This window comes from Camelus ferus, chromosome 17 (assembly GCF_009834535.1).
Source record: "Camelus ferus isolate YT-003-E chromosome 17, BCGSAC_Cfer_1.0, whole genome shotgun sequence".
NCBI classification, from domain to species: domain Eukaryota; kingdom Metazoa; phylum Chordata; class Mammalia; order Artiodactyla; family Camelidae; genus Camelus; species Camelus ferus.
The window spans coordinates 6958838-6973430 of NC_045712.1; the positions used below are offsets into that span (position 1 = coordinate 6958838).

Here is a 14593-nt window from a genome sequence, read left to right on the forward strand (position 1 = left end):
ATGGAGCTTACAGTCTAGTGGGAAAGACAATTAAAATCCAGTCTTCACACAAATACTTTTAAAATGTCAACAAGGTTAGAGTCAGGGGTGGACAGGAGAGCTAGTGCCACCAATTTCAAGGAGGGTCTCTCAAAACAGTTCTGGCTGAGAGCCAACGGATGAATGTAACTAGGCACAGACAGGAGTTTTACTCCAGGCAGAGGAAACAGTACATGCAAAGGCCCTGAGTTGGGAGAGACATGGTTTACTTAAAACGAACTGAAAAGATAACCAGTGTGGCTTGAGCTCATAAAGCAATGGAAGAGAGGATGGTGTGTGGTAAGAGTGGGGAGACAGGAAGGAGCCAAATACTGGACCATAAATCCACATTCAATATGGCAAACATTTACTGAGCACCCAATAATTATGCTAGAAACTATGCTAAATATTTTACATGTACTAACTTGCTTAACCATAAATAGCCTATGAGATGGGTGGATTCAGTATCCTTATTTTGCAGATAAGAAAACAAAGATGACTTAGGGAAGCAATTCACTCCAAGTGAAAGGGCTGGACAGGCCAAAAAGCAAAGAGAGACCTGCTTCTTCCACCCACACTTAACCACTGTGCTGGGGAGCAGTGTCTCCAGGACCAGGGGGCTGCGTCCTGGCTCAAGCTACCATAACAAAAGCACGTCGACTGAGGGGTTTAAGCAACATCAACTGCCTTCTCACACTCCTGGAGACAAAGTCCAAGGTCAGGGTACTGGCCCGGCTGGGTGGTGGTGACAACGCTCTGGCTTGTAGGTGGCTCTCTTGTTCACAGGGCAGAGAGAGAGAAAGCTCTGGTCTCTCTCTTCTTTCAACTATACTAATCCCATTCTTGGGGCCCCACCCCCATGACTGCATCTAAACCTAACAACCTCCCAACTGTCCCACCTCCAGATACAATCACATTTGAGCGTTAGGGCTTCAACATAGGAATTTGGGGGAACACAACACTTAGTCATTACGAGTCTAGGTAACCTGCCCCCCATTTCATGCCCTGCCTTTTTCCAGCTCAGCGATAAACCTGCTTATAACCTTGTCGCTACCCACTTCTATGACTCCGCAGATGATCAACTTAAGAAGCTCGGTCAATTCACTTCCACAAAGTGGACAGTGACCTCTGGCTAGAACACATCTCTCTCTCCAAGGCTCCATCTTCCATCACCCATCATGAATACCCGGATGAGGAGCTTAAGTGAGTTTCCTCCTCCCTTCCCTTCCAGCTAGAGCTTTTCCTACCAGTTTTTACCACCATCCAGAGGAGTACCTGATCTGATGAAACAGTCCCAGCAAATGCATATTGAAGAAGGCAGTTTACTTTTAGGGCCACACCGCTTCTCTAATTAGCCAGCCTTCTGAAACACCTCTCCTGAGTGGCCCCCTGCTGTGTAAACTAATGTCGGTGACTCCAGTGCAAGAGGGAGGTTTTCCAACCCCTGCTGCCACCCAATCAGCTCTTCCGTAAACGATCTCCAAAGTGTTGTGAGGAGAGGACACAAGGTTCCAAAGGCAACTAAACATCCACTTCCATAAAGAAGTGTCCTGGTGCCGATGGACTGGAAGCACACAGGAGCTAAATAAACCCTAATTAAATATGATTTAAGCTTTTCCATTTTCTAAGAAGCAGAGCATTTAAGACAAGGAATGTGGACTTTGCAAATGCCTAACATTTACCCACAATGGACAAACAAAACCTGCACATATGGTTTTACAGCTGCATCTTAGAGACGAGTGGTACTGGGTGCTGACAGAAAAATGAGTTTCTAAGAACCACTTTTGGTAGGACTTGAGCCCTGTTGCCAGTCTTTATGGACTTTGTTACCTTAAGTAGATGGACACAGCCACTCACTGAGTTCCAAGCCAACAATTTAGGTGGTACTTTCGAGGGAGACTTATATCTGGCCAATTTTTAACTGACTTTTACATCTTCCATCTCTTTTTAACCCAGTCTTTTCAGGAATGTGACCTGCTTCTGTTCGCTACTCCCCTGACCCTTTTGCTTTTGCCTTCTTCCTTATCAGTCACTTCTTTAATACCTGCCTAAGGCACCATGATCTGATTTTCCTTAGGAACAACAAGGACAACTTGTAATCCAAGCCTGGAATTCATTCCTTCAGGTAGCATCAAGCATAATTCCAAAAGAAGTATACACGTTGGTGTGTAATTTTATGTTTCGAAACAAGACCAAATATTAAATGTTTCCTAAAACCCATGAGAGGTCAGGGACTACTCAGCCTATATAAGGAGAAAAGACCTGCCAGGATGAGAGATCCACTAGCCGGCTCAGTGAGCACGTTCAAGACCTCGCCACGTGGTCAGCCAGGACACCTGCCTCTCAAGGTAATGCTTGGGAAGATGTCAGCAGTCGAACCAACACAGCAATCAGCATGTGACTCATGTTATACCAAAATGCTTCCTTGTTCTTTTTTTTTTTTTAAACAAAGAAACACCTGTACAGTGCCAGAGAACAGCACAAAATTTTGCGTATAGTCAATGCACGACGGCCAGCTGACTGGCTTGCCCCTTGTTGCCTTTACGGGGAGATATAGCATAGAGTCCTCTCTAATCTAAAAAACAGAGGCATGAAGATAGCCCTCAACAAGAGTTATCTCACTGCCCAAATTCTGGGAACTCTGAACAAACTGGTTACTTAAACATCTGATTGCAGTGGCCTCCCTCATCCTGCCCCGCCCGCCCCGCCCAGCCGTGCGGACACCCTCCAGGATGGACTCTCTCTCACTCGCATGCTCTCTTCTGTTCGCTCGCCTGCTCCAGTCTTACCCTCTCGTGGCTTAATGCCTTGTTTTCGCTTTGGTAATCTGATTGAATACGAGAGGTTTTCACTGGGGATAAGAAGCAAATCCAGGTTCTCCTTGTAGCAAAGAGATGCTCCTCACTGCTGTCTGCTAGCCCTCACCCCTTCTTGGCTGTCAGGTATCTACTATGTGCTGATCACTCTGCAGGGACCAAGGACACACTGGAGACCAGGCAGAGACAATCGCCCCTCAAAGAGTACCCATTCTGATAGGGGGAGAAAGAAAAAGAAGGACAAGTAAACAAAGAAGACTTGCAAATCACGTTCAGGAAACAAGCACAGGTCTGAGAGGCATGACCCACCAAACCAGAGGTTCTCAAACTGGGGTCCCTCGACCAGCAACTCCAGCATCATCTGGGATATTGTTGGAAATGCAAATTTCTTGGACCCCACCCCACCCCAGACCAACTGATTCAGACACTCAGGACTCAAGCAGTCTGTGTTACCACGCCCTCCAGATGACTTAGATGCATGCCAAAGTTTGAGAAATACTGCAAATAAACAAACTTTGACTGTTTTGGTTGTGGGTGTTTGTTTTGACCCCTAATTCTTACAACAGTTCCTAGACATAATAGGCACTTTATAAAATATGTTGAATGAACAGTCAATTGGGCTACTGTAAATTAAACTGGGTTATCAGCAAAGACCACTCTAAATATCTAAGCTGACATCTAGTTTGAGAAAGAGATAGCCATGCAGAGTTGTGGGGAAGAACGTTCCAAGCCAACTAGAAGTACAAGTGCAAAAGCCCTGGGGTAGGAAAAAACTTTCTTGGCATCAGACTGACTGACCGGCCATGCTTTGCAGCTTTCCCATCTCTGACACTGGGATCCAAAGTCTTATATTCTCAAGGAACACAAAGGTAGGTCTCCTCTTAGCTTAACTAGCAGGTGAAAACCTACCCTCTCTGTGAGCACAGCTGCCTGCCTTTCTTGTTTGGCTGTGCATGTAAAACCACCAATGCAGCTGAGACCATCATTTACAGAGCCTGGCTGGCTCTCCCATCAGGATGAACTCTCGGTGATCTTAGACAAAGGGGCTCCCAGGTGCACCCAGTGAGCAAGGCAGGAGACCCCTGGGTCGTGTGACTTTCTGTGATGTATTCTGAAGTGAGCCTAGTCCTCATCATTTCAAGGCAATAAACAAAGAATGCTCCAGGACAAATTCAAGATGGCTTCATAAAAAGGAGATGAACAGCAGCAAATGAAAGGAGGCAATGACAAAGACAAGCGCAGTGACTCAGGGCGCCTGCAGCCAGAGGCGGGGGTGGAGGCCAAGTCTAGGCTGATACTCACGACACTGTGAAGAGCAGGTTCTGGCCCGCAGAGCGCACAAAGCCAGCTGGCCAGAGGGGCTGTCCTCCTCCCCTGCCTCTAGCCTCATCCAGAAAAAAAGATGCAGTCTTTGCTCTAATTACATCCACTGGGAAATTTTCCTTTTGTCTTTTAATGTCAAAAAATACCTGCAGAATATTAACACAGATATTTTTTAAAATCATAAAAGGGGAAAAATGTGCTGTACATGTCTTTAAGACACCCACAATATTTTTTTCACTAAGAGCAGACAGTCAGAACTTAAATGACAGGCCAACAAACTTTACAGTAAGTATTTTAGGATGTTAGGTACTTGTACAAGAAGAGACAGAAAAAAATTTCCACAGCTCTTCTTTTTATGAATTTCCAAGTCCTTGAGTACAATTTTTAGTAATAATAGTGTACTAATGAGAAGACTAGAATCTAGGGGTGGGTAACAGTTTGCTTACTTGGGAATCAAAGTTAAATTTTCCTATCATCAAACTGATTACATATATTCATCAGTAAAAGCCATTCTTTGCTCATAGGCTGTACAAAACCAGGTGGCAGACTGGATTTAACTCATGGGCCTGGGTTGGCTAACTTCTAGCTTAGACCCTGTATTAGTCAAGATTCTCTAGAGAAAGAGAACCACTCTGTGTGTGTGTGTGTGTGTGTGTACACATGCATATGTATGTATGATTGTATGTATGTAGACAGAAGGGCATTTATAACAAGGAACTGGCTCTCACACAGTTATGGAGGCAGGCAAGTCCCAAGATGTGCCAGTGAGTCAGCAAGCTGGAGACCCATGAGAGCCAATGGTGTTGTTCCAATCTGAAGGCCAGCAGGACCCAGGAATCACTGTTTCCATTCGAGTCCAAAGGCAGGAAGAAAGCTGATGTGCCGGTCCAAAGGCCATCAGGCAGAAAGAACTTGCTCTTACTTGGAAAGCATAGCAATCTTTCTGTTCTCTTCAGGACATCAACTGATTAGACAAGGCCCACCCACACTGGGGAGAGCAATTTGCTTTATTCAGTCTATTGATTTCAATGTTTATCTCATCCAAAAACACCTTCACAGGAATACCCAGTATAAGGTTTGAACAAATAACTGGGCACCCCATGGCCAGGCAAGTTAGCACATAAAGTTGACCATCACAGACCATCACCATCCAAATTTTAGGACTCCTCATGGGACCACAGTTTCAAAATATCAAGCCTCCCTCTCCCTCCCTGCAGCCCCAGCTGCCAACAAGCATCCTGGAAAAGTGCCATGAATACAACACAACCTGCTTTCTTTTCTAAGACTCTGAGAGTGTGTGTGGCCAGGTATAGTATCTGGGCAGTTACAGCTCCATAATGCAGGTGGAGGGGCTGGCTTTGTCCAACGGGGACCCAAAATGTCCCTAGTGATGCCACAGTTGCCTGCATCCAAGCCATCCTCAGGCACACGTGTGTCTCCTAGAATCCCTAAGGGGCATTCCCCTTCCCCAAAGCCCCCTTCCTTCAATCCCTGGTTGGAAAACAACTTTCTGAGTGGAGAGTACATACAGAAATGTCTTCAGGCTTTCTCTCTGACTTTTGCCCAGTACAAGCCCTTCTGTATTTCCTACCCTAATTGCTCTGAGGAGCTCCCTCAACAATCCATCAGCTCCCAGCACATGGCATGCCCTGACTTTGATGTGTAAGAGCTTCTGCTTAAGAGGCAGCAGATGCATTTGCCGTTGATTTTTCTATCGGCCTCTGCCTGCCTTCCTGACACTGGATTCCTCTTAAGTAAACAACACCTGCAGGCTGGAACAGGAAAACTAGAGGGAAATGACAGGAGATTTGGTCAGAAAGGTGAAGAGAGGCATCTGAGAGGAGCCTTGCAGGTGTCTACAGGGAAGTGGGATTTGATGAGATGATTTAAGCAAACCTGACTGATGCTCTGTAAGCATTAAATGAATGCTAGGTCCAAAGTATGTGAGGCTGCTGGTGCTATGTAAAATCAGAGCTAGTCTCCAAAGAGCTGGGTAGAGGCATCACCCCTGGGTCAACATGCGGCACAAGGATGGGGTGGAGACTGGTCGTGTCAGGCCTCCAGACAAGCAGCAGACACCCCTGCAGAGAGAGGAAGAGTCTGTCTCTGCCGGTTTCCCCTCGTAAGTCCCTACTTCGGGCAGAAAGAGCTGGAGTTTGTAAGAACCATCCTCCGTTTCTCCTGCACTAATGAGTCAAACTATCATTTAAAGATCTGCTAGGCAGAAAAAGCCAGCAATCACTCCAAGCAGAAAAACTCAAAAAGCTTAAAATGTGATTAGCTTTGCTGATAAGGGCAAGGCTCGGAGGTGACCATACACCGTTGATAACAGCCGCCTGCAGGCGTCAGAAAGCAACCACGCTGAATTCTTTGCTGTTGGTCTGCGAGAGGCCCCTTCTAGCCCGGGGCACACTGATAGCTGCCTCCACCTGGAAGCCTCAACAAGCCAGTCAAACAGGTCTTATCTGCAGGCTACAGGGTCACAGAATTAGAGAACTGGAAGCTTTCTCAGTCTAACCTTCTCACTTCAAACGTAAAGAAACTTAGCTCAGTGGGACTGAGTGGTACCAAAGGTCCCCTACTGGGTTCCTGGAAACCCAAGAGTAGAAAACCTCAGGCTTCGTGTTTACACTTCAGCACCTTTATCACTAGATCATCTGCTTTTTACTGTGTCCCCAAGAACCGCAGAATTCAAGTAACATTGAGGAGAGCCTGTCAGGTGTCTGGGAGCAGGCAGGTGCTATCAAAGAGCAGCAGTAACAAGTTCCTAATATTTATTGAGCACCTACTGTGTGCCAGGTGCTGAGCTAAGCTCTTAAATCTCAACTGGCTCTTAGAAAAACCCCTGAAATATGTGCCTTTGTATCAGTGAGGATGCCAGCCTTCCACAAGGCGCAGTGATCTGTTCAAAGCCATGCTTGCGGCAAGCAGCAGGGGCACCCTCAGGGCTCACTCCAGGGCCAGCACTCTTAACCGCTGCACATGGCCCTCTGAGTGCTCATGAAATCCACAGCACCACTCTACATAAACAAGAATATGTTTTCAGGATGTCTTGTAAAGTGCAAGGACAGTCATAAAACCAGTAGCCTGAATGACAGTGACCCCCCCGAGGTCACTTTGGCTCTGTCCACATGTCTCCACAAGTGACCACCAAAACCCTTCCCCAGTCTTTTCTTTTTCTCATGTCTGAGTGAGAGCAAGCCTGCAGAGTTTTGCACAAGAAAATACTCAAAGAGGCTTTTCCACACTGCTGGAGCACACTTGTCTGCTTATTTACAAAAGCAGGATAATTTCTGTAACCTTCTTTTTCCCCTTAAAAAGACACTGTAGACATGTTCCCATGTCAATGAATAACCACCTGCATCTTTGCTTTCATAAGTGTATGGTGGGCCATCACATGGGTACACACATACGTCTTCAATCAGGCCACTGAGACGGGACTTTCACACTGTCACCAACATCTAACTCTCCGAACCAGCTCTGCAGGTACACTTGCTAGCGGAACCATCTCTGCACCTCTGTTCCACTGTTTCATTATTCAGCAATCCCACAAGTGCAACTGCAATATCCTTTTTCATTCTGAGAGACACTGCTTCCAGGAAGGCTGTGCCAGCGCCCCCACTGCCCAGCTGTGTGGAGTGTGGTAGCCGATCCCCTCGCTATACGACCAGAGAAACGGCATCCCCACAAACGGCCACCAGTATTTGTCATCAGGGTCATGACTATCGTCTTTTAACTGGTCTCCCCAATGCAGTCCTGCCCGCCCCACGTGTGCTTCTGCAACATAGTCAAAATGATCTCTTTTAAATACAAATTTGATCACGTCTCCCCTTCGCCTATCTCCTACACTTCTCAATGATCTTATGAAAAGCCCCTGGATCCTGAGCATGACCCCCCCAGCCTCCCTCTCCAGCCTGACTGGTGTTCCAGCCACACTTGCCTTCTTTTGTTTCTTCCAGGGCAGAGCATTCTTTCCCAATCAGGACCTTGGCACACACTGTTTTGTTTTCTAGAATCCTTGCCTCTCTCCCTGGTCGCTCCTCCTCTCCAGGACAACTTTGGGCTGAAGAAGCCTGTAACACAGGTAAGTAGTGAAGAATGAGGGTTTGTTTGTTTGTTTGTTTGTTTGTTGTTTGAGTAATTGACTATCTTGGTTTAATTAATCATATTTCATAGAAGCTCAAAATACTCAAACATTTCCCCTTTCCATGAATGAACGAAAGCCCTATAGCTGACCATGTGCAAGACATATATCAAAGAATTCCCCTAAAAAATCACATTAGGATCTTTTCCATCACCAGGGCAACGGCTGTGGCTCCCTCTGACTTACAGAGCCTCTGTCTGAAGGCATGTTCTTCTTTGTGATGAGCTCAATTTAAATTTAGGTAAGTACACATCACAGCGAAAATTAAAGTTTTCATATTTAATGAAATGACTTTGGAAATAATGTCCATTTCCACGACACCAATAGACTAACACTTCCGACAAGGGGGTCAGAGAAGGCCTCTCGGAGGAGGTGACGTGTGAGGAGCTGGCAACAAGAACAGAGGCCAGGGCAAAGCAGAGGTGGTCTGAATAAAAATGAGATGGAGTCAACCTACTCTAGCGATGAGATAAACCTTTCCAACTGGCTGAAATCAAACGACATCCTTGGTATGTGGACTAGTTTCCCAGGGCCATTATAATAACGTACCACAAACTTGAGTGGCATAAAACAAGTCATTTTGTGTCTTATAGTTGTGGAGACTGGAAGCTTGAATTCCAGGAGAGGGCACACCTTGCTCCCTGTGAAGGCTCCAGGGAAGACGTTTCATGCCTCTCCTGGAAGCCCCAGGTGTTTCCTGGCTTGGAGATGCATCACCCCCATCGACACCAGTGTCACATGAGCATCTTCATATGGCGTTCCCTGTGTGCATGTCTGTCTCTCTGTCCTAATTTCCCAATGAGGGAAAGGACACCCGTTGTATAGGCTGAGAGCCCACCCCAGTGACCTCAGTTTGCCTTGATTACCTCTGTAAAGACCCTCTCTCCAGATAAGGTCACATTCTGATATACTGGGAGTTAGGACTTCAGCCTGTCTTTTGTGGGGGACACAATTCAACCCATGACAGTATTCATGAGTCCAATACAGCCTCGTGATGTACAGAAGCCAATCAGATATAACTTTAATATGGGTAACGATTTGACTCAACAAACCAGAAAAATATGTATGATTTTAAGTGCAGAGCTGTACTAAGTTCAAATATCTTTACGATCAGAGAACTGCAAAATCCAACAGTCACTGGGCTGAGTTACGGAGACCCTCATATAGTCTAACAGGTAAGCAGATGGTGCCCACCAGAGGCATGACATGAGTCTCACCTACATTCCAGCTGGTAACCTGGGTCATTAGGAAACTAGCAATCTGAGAAAATGGATTCAAATCTACATGGAAAAAGGTAGTCCCCAAGTTTTGGAAATGACATGTATCCTGGGTAAGAATCTTCTACATAAAGATCTAGAAGTAAAAGAATGTTTGTGACAACAAACCCATACCATCTTTTTTCATTAGAGAATCTGTGCTCATTTCTTTTCTTATATATTTTTACGAGAAATTGGTATGATGGAGTTAATCACCCTTACAAATTCCCATTTGAGATATATTCTTGAGTACCTGACATAAGCTTGCAATCATTAAGCTACAATCTACTTTTAAAAAAATATTGCAGCACTTAAGCGACCTTAAGACTCACCACATTTACATAAGTTTAATTTATTAGAATTATCTGAATAACTTAAGTACTTGCTAAGTTTTGGAAACACACAATTGAATAGACTTAAGTCCTTAAAAAGGAAATTAAATACGGTCAGCTAATAAATGTAAAATATTTTAAAAGGCTTAATTAACTAAGTTTAATAATGATTTGTCTCAAATAATAAACAGAATCTCCTTTAATGAGATTGCTGAAATGTGAAATTTATAAATAAGATAATGAGATTTAGAAACTGGAATCAAAAGTTTGAGGAAAAATTAGAGTATGACTGTAACAAACTGAATGTTTCTAAGAACTACTAGTTTTTATATCATCCACGATATCACAAAACTCACATTCACACAAAGAAACAACCTCCTGCCCCCAAGCCAAAGATTGGTATTGAAAGGATAAAAGATTACTCCTCCTTTTGCTGTGTCAGGATTTCCTCACTAGAACTGGATGTTTGCTTGGTATTGTGTGCGTGCGTACACATTTTGATTTCTTTTGAGTGATTTCTTATGCATTTTGCGTCACATCAGTCCAAATAGTTGAAGGATGCTTTCCATGGCTGGATTCTCTGCAAAGCTACAAAATCTGACCAGCAGAGCATAAGAAACTCCCTCTTCATACGCTCAGCAGCAAAGATTATTATAATTTTAAAATATTAGTTATCCAGTTACCTTAATTTCCATTTCTTTGACCACTAGTAAAGGAAGTTTAAAAAAAAAAAAAAAGGCTACAGTAGGGAGGGTATAGCTCAGTGGTAGAGTGTGTGCTTAGCATGCACGAGGTCCTGGGTTCACATCCCAGTACCTCCATCAATAAATAAATTAACAAACAAACCTAACTACCTCCCCTCTAAAAACAAACAAAAATCCCTGCAAATTAAATTAATTAGTTAAAAAGAAGTTTTTTTAAAAAGCTACAAAAATCACAACTGCCACGCTCCGGATTGGGGATGTGGCATTCACACCACCGCCTGCCACCGGCCCTGCTCTCCCCCGGGTTGACGCAGCACCCCCTCACCCCCTCGGCTTCCACCCGCAGGGCCCCCAGTTAAGCGGCCTGGCTCACATGGCACCGGCAGCCCGCAGCTAGGGCAGCGAGAAAGCACATCCCCTCCCGGGCTCCCGGGAGTGCGTGGCTGTGTTGGCAGCATCATAGGTCTGGATGCCGCACAAGCGCCGCCGCTCTAGCTGGTGGGTCAAAGCAGCAAAAACTTCAAACGCTAAGTTATGTGCCCTCGAGAAAGGTCAGTGCACAACCTGTGTTTTACACACATCCACTGTAACATCTGAGCATCCTAGCGACCGTCAGGGGAGAGCTAAACGCTGGTTGACTTTAAGCCTTAAAAAGAGGGGATTCGTCCTAAGAAATGTGGTGGTGGGGAGGGGGGCCCTGTCGATGACGGGGCGGCATTAACGGTGTGTCTCTGCGCACGGAGGCACCATCTTTATGGCTGTGCTCGGCCGGGATAAACCACAGGCCCATAACAGCTCCCTCCAAAGGGCTATGATAATCCCCACTGTTGTCTGAGCTGAGCGGGTAACAGTGAAAATGGATGAAAAGTATATGTTTATGTCCTTTCTATTAAATTCAAAGCTATAAACACAGAGGGCACTAAAGTCGATGGCGGCGCTGACAAACGCCTCCTTTTGAAGAGTGCCAAGAAGGTTACAACAGCAAAGAGAAAGGCAGCCTGCTCCTGGCCCTGGAAGTCGTCAGCCAGCCTTCCCCCTGCTGTGGCCCTTCCCTCCCCTCTCCCTCCACCCACACATTTAGTTTAATCTCAAAAATATCTTCTGTGGGCAGAAGGAAAATATGCAAAATCAGATTTTTTTTCTTCTTTCTGGATCTGCAGTTCAACCTTAAGGTGACCTCAGCGCAGTTCCTACAGCCTCACTCCACTGCAAAGTGCCTGCCACACACCTGTCATCAATTAATTGTCTGCGGCGTCCAGCCAAGTGGGGGGATCTCCCATTTGGCCCTGAGAGCTCTGAGGTCAGTGCAAGATGTAGAATTTCCCTGAGAGTCTCTGAGGAAAATCCAGATTTGGGACCAGGGTGAGGCACTGACCTTGGGTGCAAAATTTAAGGGGGGGGGGGTCAAAACCCTCAATAATAAGGATAAATACGATTTTAATGCAGTCTTTCCAAAAAAAAAAAAAAAAAAGATCTAGGAGTCAACCTCTGGCCCCGATTTTTATAGATGAAGTTTTAACGTAAGTCCAGGGCCAGGGTTACAGTAAGGGAAGCGAGTCAGGAGGGAACAACTGCAGGGTCACATCCTGTCTTTATTTTTTAATTTTGATTTTTTTTTTTAATCATGGATTTTGATGTTCTAAAAATATTACACCACAGTACTATTTACATCGTGGTTGCTGAGCTTTGGGCACTCCTAAAATTTTATACGGCAAGTGATGTCTTCATACTCCACAACCTCGTCTGAGCCTCGTGGAGCCCACATCCCAACTTTTCCAGAGCTCTGCTCTGTTATAACTTGATATTACCAAGCACTGCTCAAAGGACTTTGTTAATACATACATTGGCTCATTGAATTCCCCATTGTGTGTGTCAACGGAGACACAGAGAAGCCAAGTAACTGGCCCCTGGTCACACAGCTGGTAGAGGAGCTGTGATTTGAACGCAGGCAATCCAGCTCTGCAGCTTGGCTTAGCCACCAGGTCCATTCTTCCTCCCTGATTTTTTCTTTCTGGTTCTCCTCTTTTTCCATTTCTAAATTTATTCTGTCCACTGTCTCAGCACACAGTGATTTCTTAATCCAATTTACCCAGCCTTTATGCTGATAAGTTATTTCTACTGTCAGACACAGATGGCTTTATAGGAGACCAGCCAGCTAAGTGCACTGCCTAAGAATGCAATAAAACTTGTTTTTCTAACCAGCTAGATTGGTTTACGTGGTGAGATAAATATTGTGCTAAGAGCAACCCCAGCACATTGGCAGGGTAGAGTGGCTGTCCCTACTCGGGCTGGCTGGTAAGGCACCCAGCACCCCCTTTCCGGGATGCTCAGGGTCCAATGGCACGCACTACTGACTCTTTTCCTTTGTTTAAACCCCAGTGTTCTTGTCTCGCCCACAGACACTGAACCATGGGAACTGGCTGCCCAGGGTCACGCAGGTATCCCCTCTCTCCTTGAGTGGATGCCACAGACACTACCTGCTCTTCCAATTCCTGTCCCTTTTCTGAGTAAGGAAGGTTGTCGGCAATGGGCTCAGCACAGTAATTACTAGTGGCGCCTGAGGAACAATTATTATAAGCCCTCATTATCATCCTCACCACTAACACTGACTGAGGTGTTAGTAGGTGGCAAAGCAGGTTCTCCGGGTCTCCCCGCACCCTGGGTGCTGCATGTGCTCAAAGTGCAGTGGGTGAGGAACCCGCACCAGGAGCCCTGGGGATGCGGAAATCACGAGGGCCCCTCCTCAGGTTAAAAACCCCAAAGCACCCAACTTGAGGAAGTCCCCATTTCCCCTCCCCTCTTGCCGTCTGTGTCCACACCCTGACAGTGGCTCTGCAGGACAAAGCAACACCGCGTAGAGAGTCAGAGAGGCTCTGGCTCCAGCACTGACAAGCTGTCGTCAATGGGCAGCTCACCTCACCCCTTGTGGGGTTGTTGCAGGACGAAGTGATGGCACTGATGGCGCACCACCCCTAGTCCATGCTGGCACCTCAACATTTTAATGTGGTAGCAGGAAATAAAGTTGCCACAGGGCTGGCTGACCGCATCTACGATTCACGCTCACGAATCTCAGAAGGCACTGAAAATTTCCAGACCAACTGCACCCCTCTGCTGAGTTTACTTCCCCGGATGCTCGATGACACGCATCTTCTTCAGTTTCCTCTGACTCCCGTACTTGTCTCCTCACTGCCCTTTCTAGGATCTCCTTCCCTGATGTGGCAGCAGGAAACTGGGAGCAGCAGTATGGGGAGAAATCCACCATGATGTCTACCGCCTGACCTGCAAGGACATGCCCTTTTCTGCTTGCCATTTCTGTTCTAATCAGGGAAATACTGTTATTCCTCAAATAAACTATCTTCTGGACACCTTCCATTCCTTAGAGCTTAGACTCGCTCTTTCCTGTGCCATCATTATTTCTCTGCTACTGCATCGTTCCCAAGAGCACATATCTTCAAAAAAAAAAAAAAAAAAAAAAAAAACCATCTCTCGTCTTAAAAGAAAAATCCTCCTGCTTCATCCTGGGACCCCCTGCAGACACCACAGCATCTCACTGTTTCCCTCCACATCAGTGATCTCATTCTGTGTCCACGTGCTGTTTCTACTTCCTCAAAGCCTGTTTCCTTCTGCACTGACTCCAGCTGGACATCCGTCCCCATGAGTGAAACTAGCCCTCAGCATCACAGGGCCCCCCCTCATGCTAACCAGAGCAGAGAACTCACGTCGGACCTCATTTTCCCCAATCTCTCAGCACCTTTCCGTGTATCCGACCGTGCACTCCGTTAGACCGTCTCCTGATATCCAGCCCATCATGGTCCCCTGTCTGTCCTACCTGACAGCTGCTCAGTGTCCCAAGGTCATCCCACACCTGGGGCTCCCAGTGTGAGCCCACACGACCCATGCTGTGGCAGCAGAAAGACCTTCTGTATCCTCCCATACTCTCTTCTAGTTCATGTCATCCACTTCCATGGATTTAAGTCTCATTTGTACACCAGTGGCTCCC

The 14593-nt window shown here is 46.1% G+C and overlaps 1 long non-coding RNA gene across 1 annotated transcript in view; it reads right to left on the reverse strand.

Annotated features, from left to right (window-relative positions):
- Window positions 1–8100: 8100 nt before the first annotated feature.
- LOC116657074 overlaps window positions 8101–14593 on the reverse strand; it is a 195312-nt gene continuing 188819 nt past the window's right edge. Inside the window, exon 3 of the long non-coding RNA XR_004312008.1 lies at window positions 8101–8230. This is a non-coding gene — a long non-coding RNA (uncharacterized LOC116657074). The remainder of the gene's footprint in view (window positions 8231–14593) is intronic.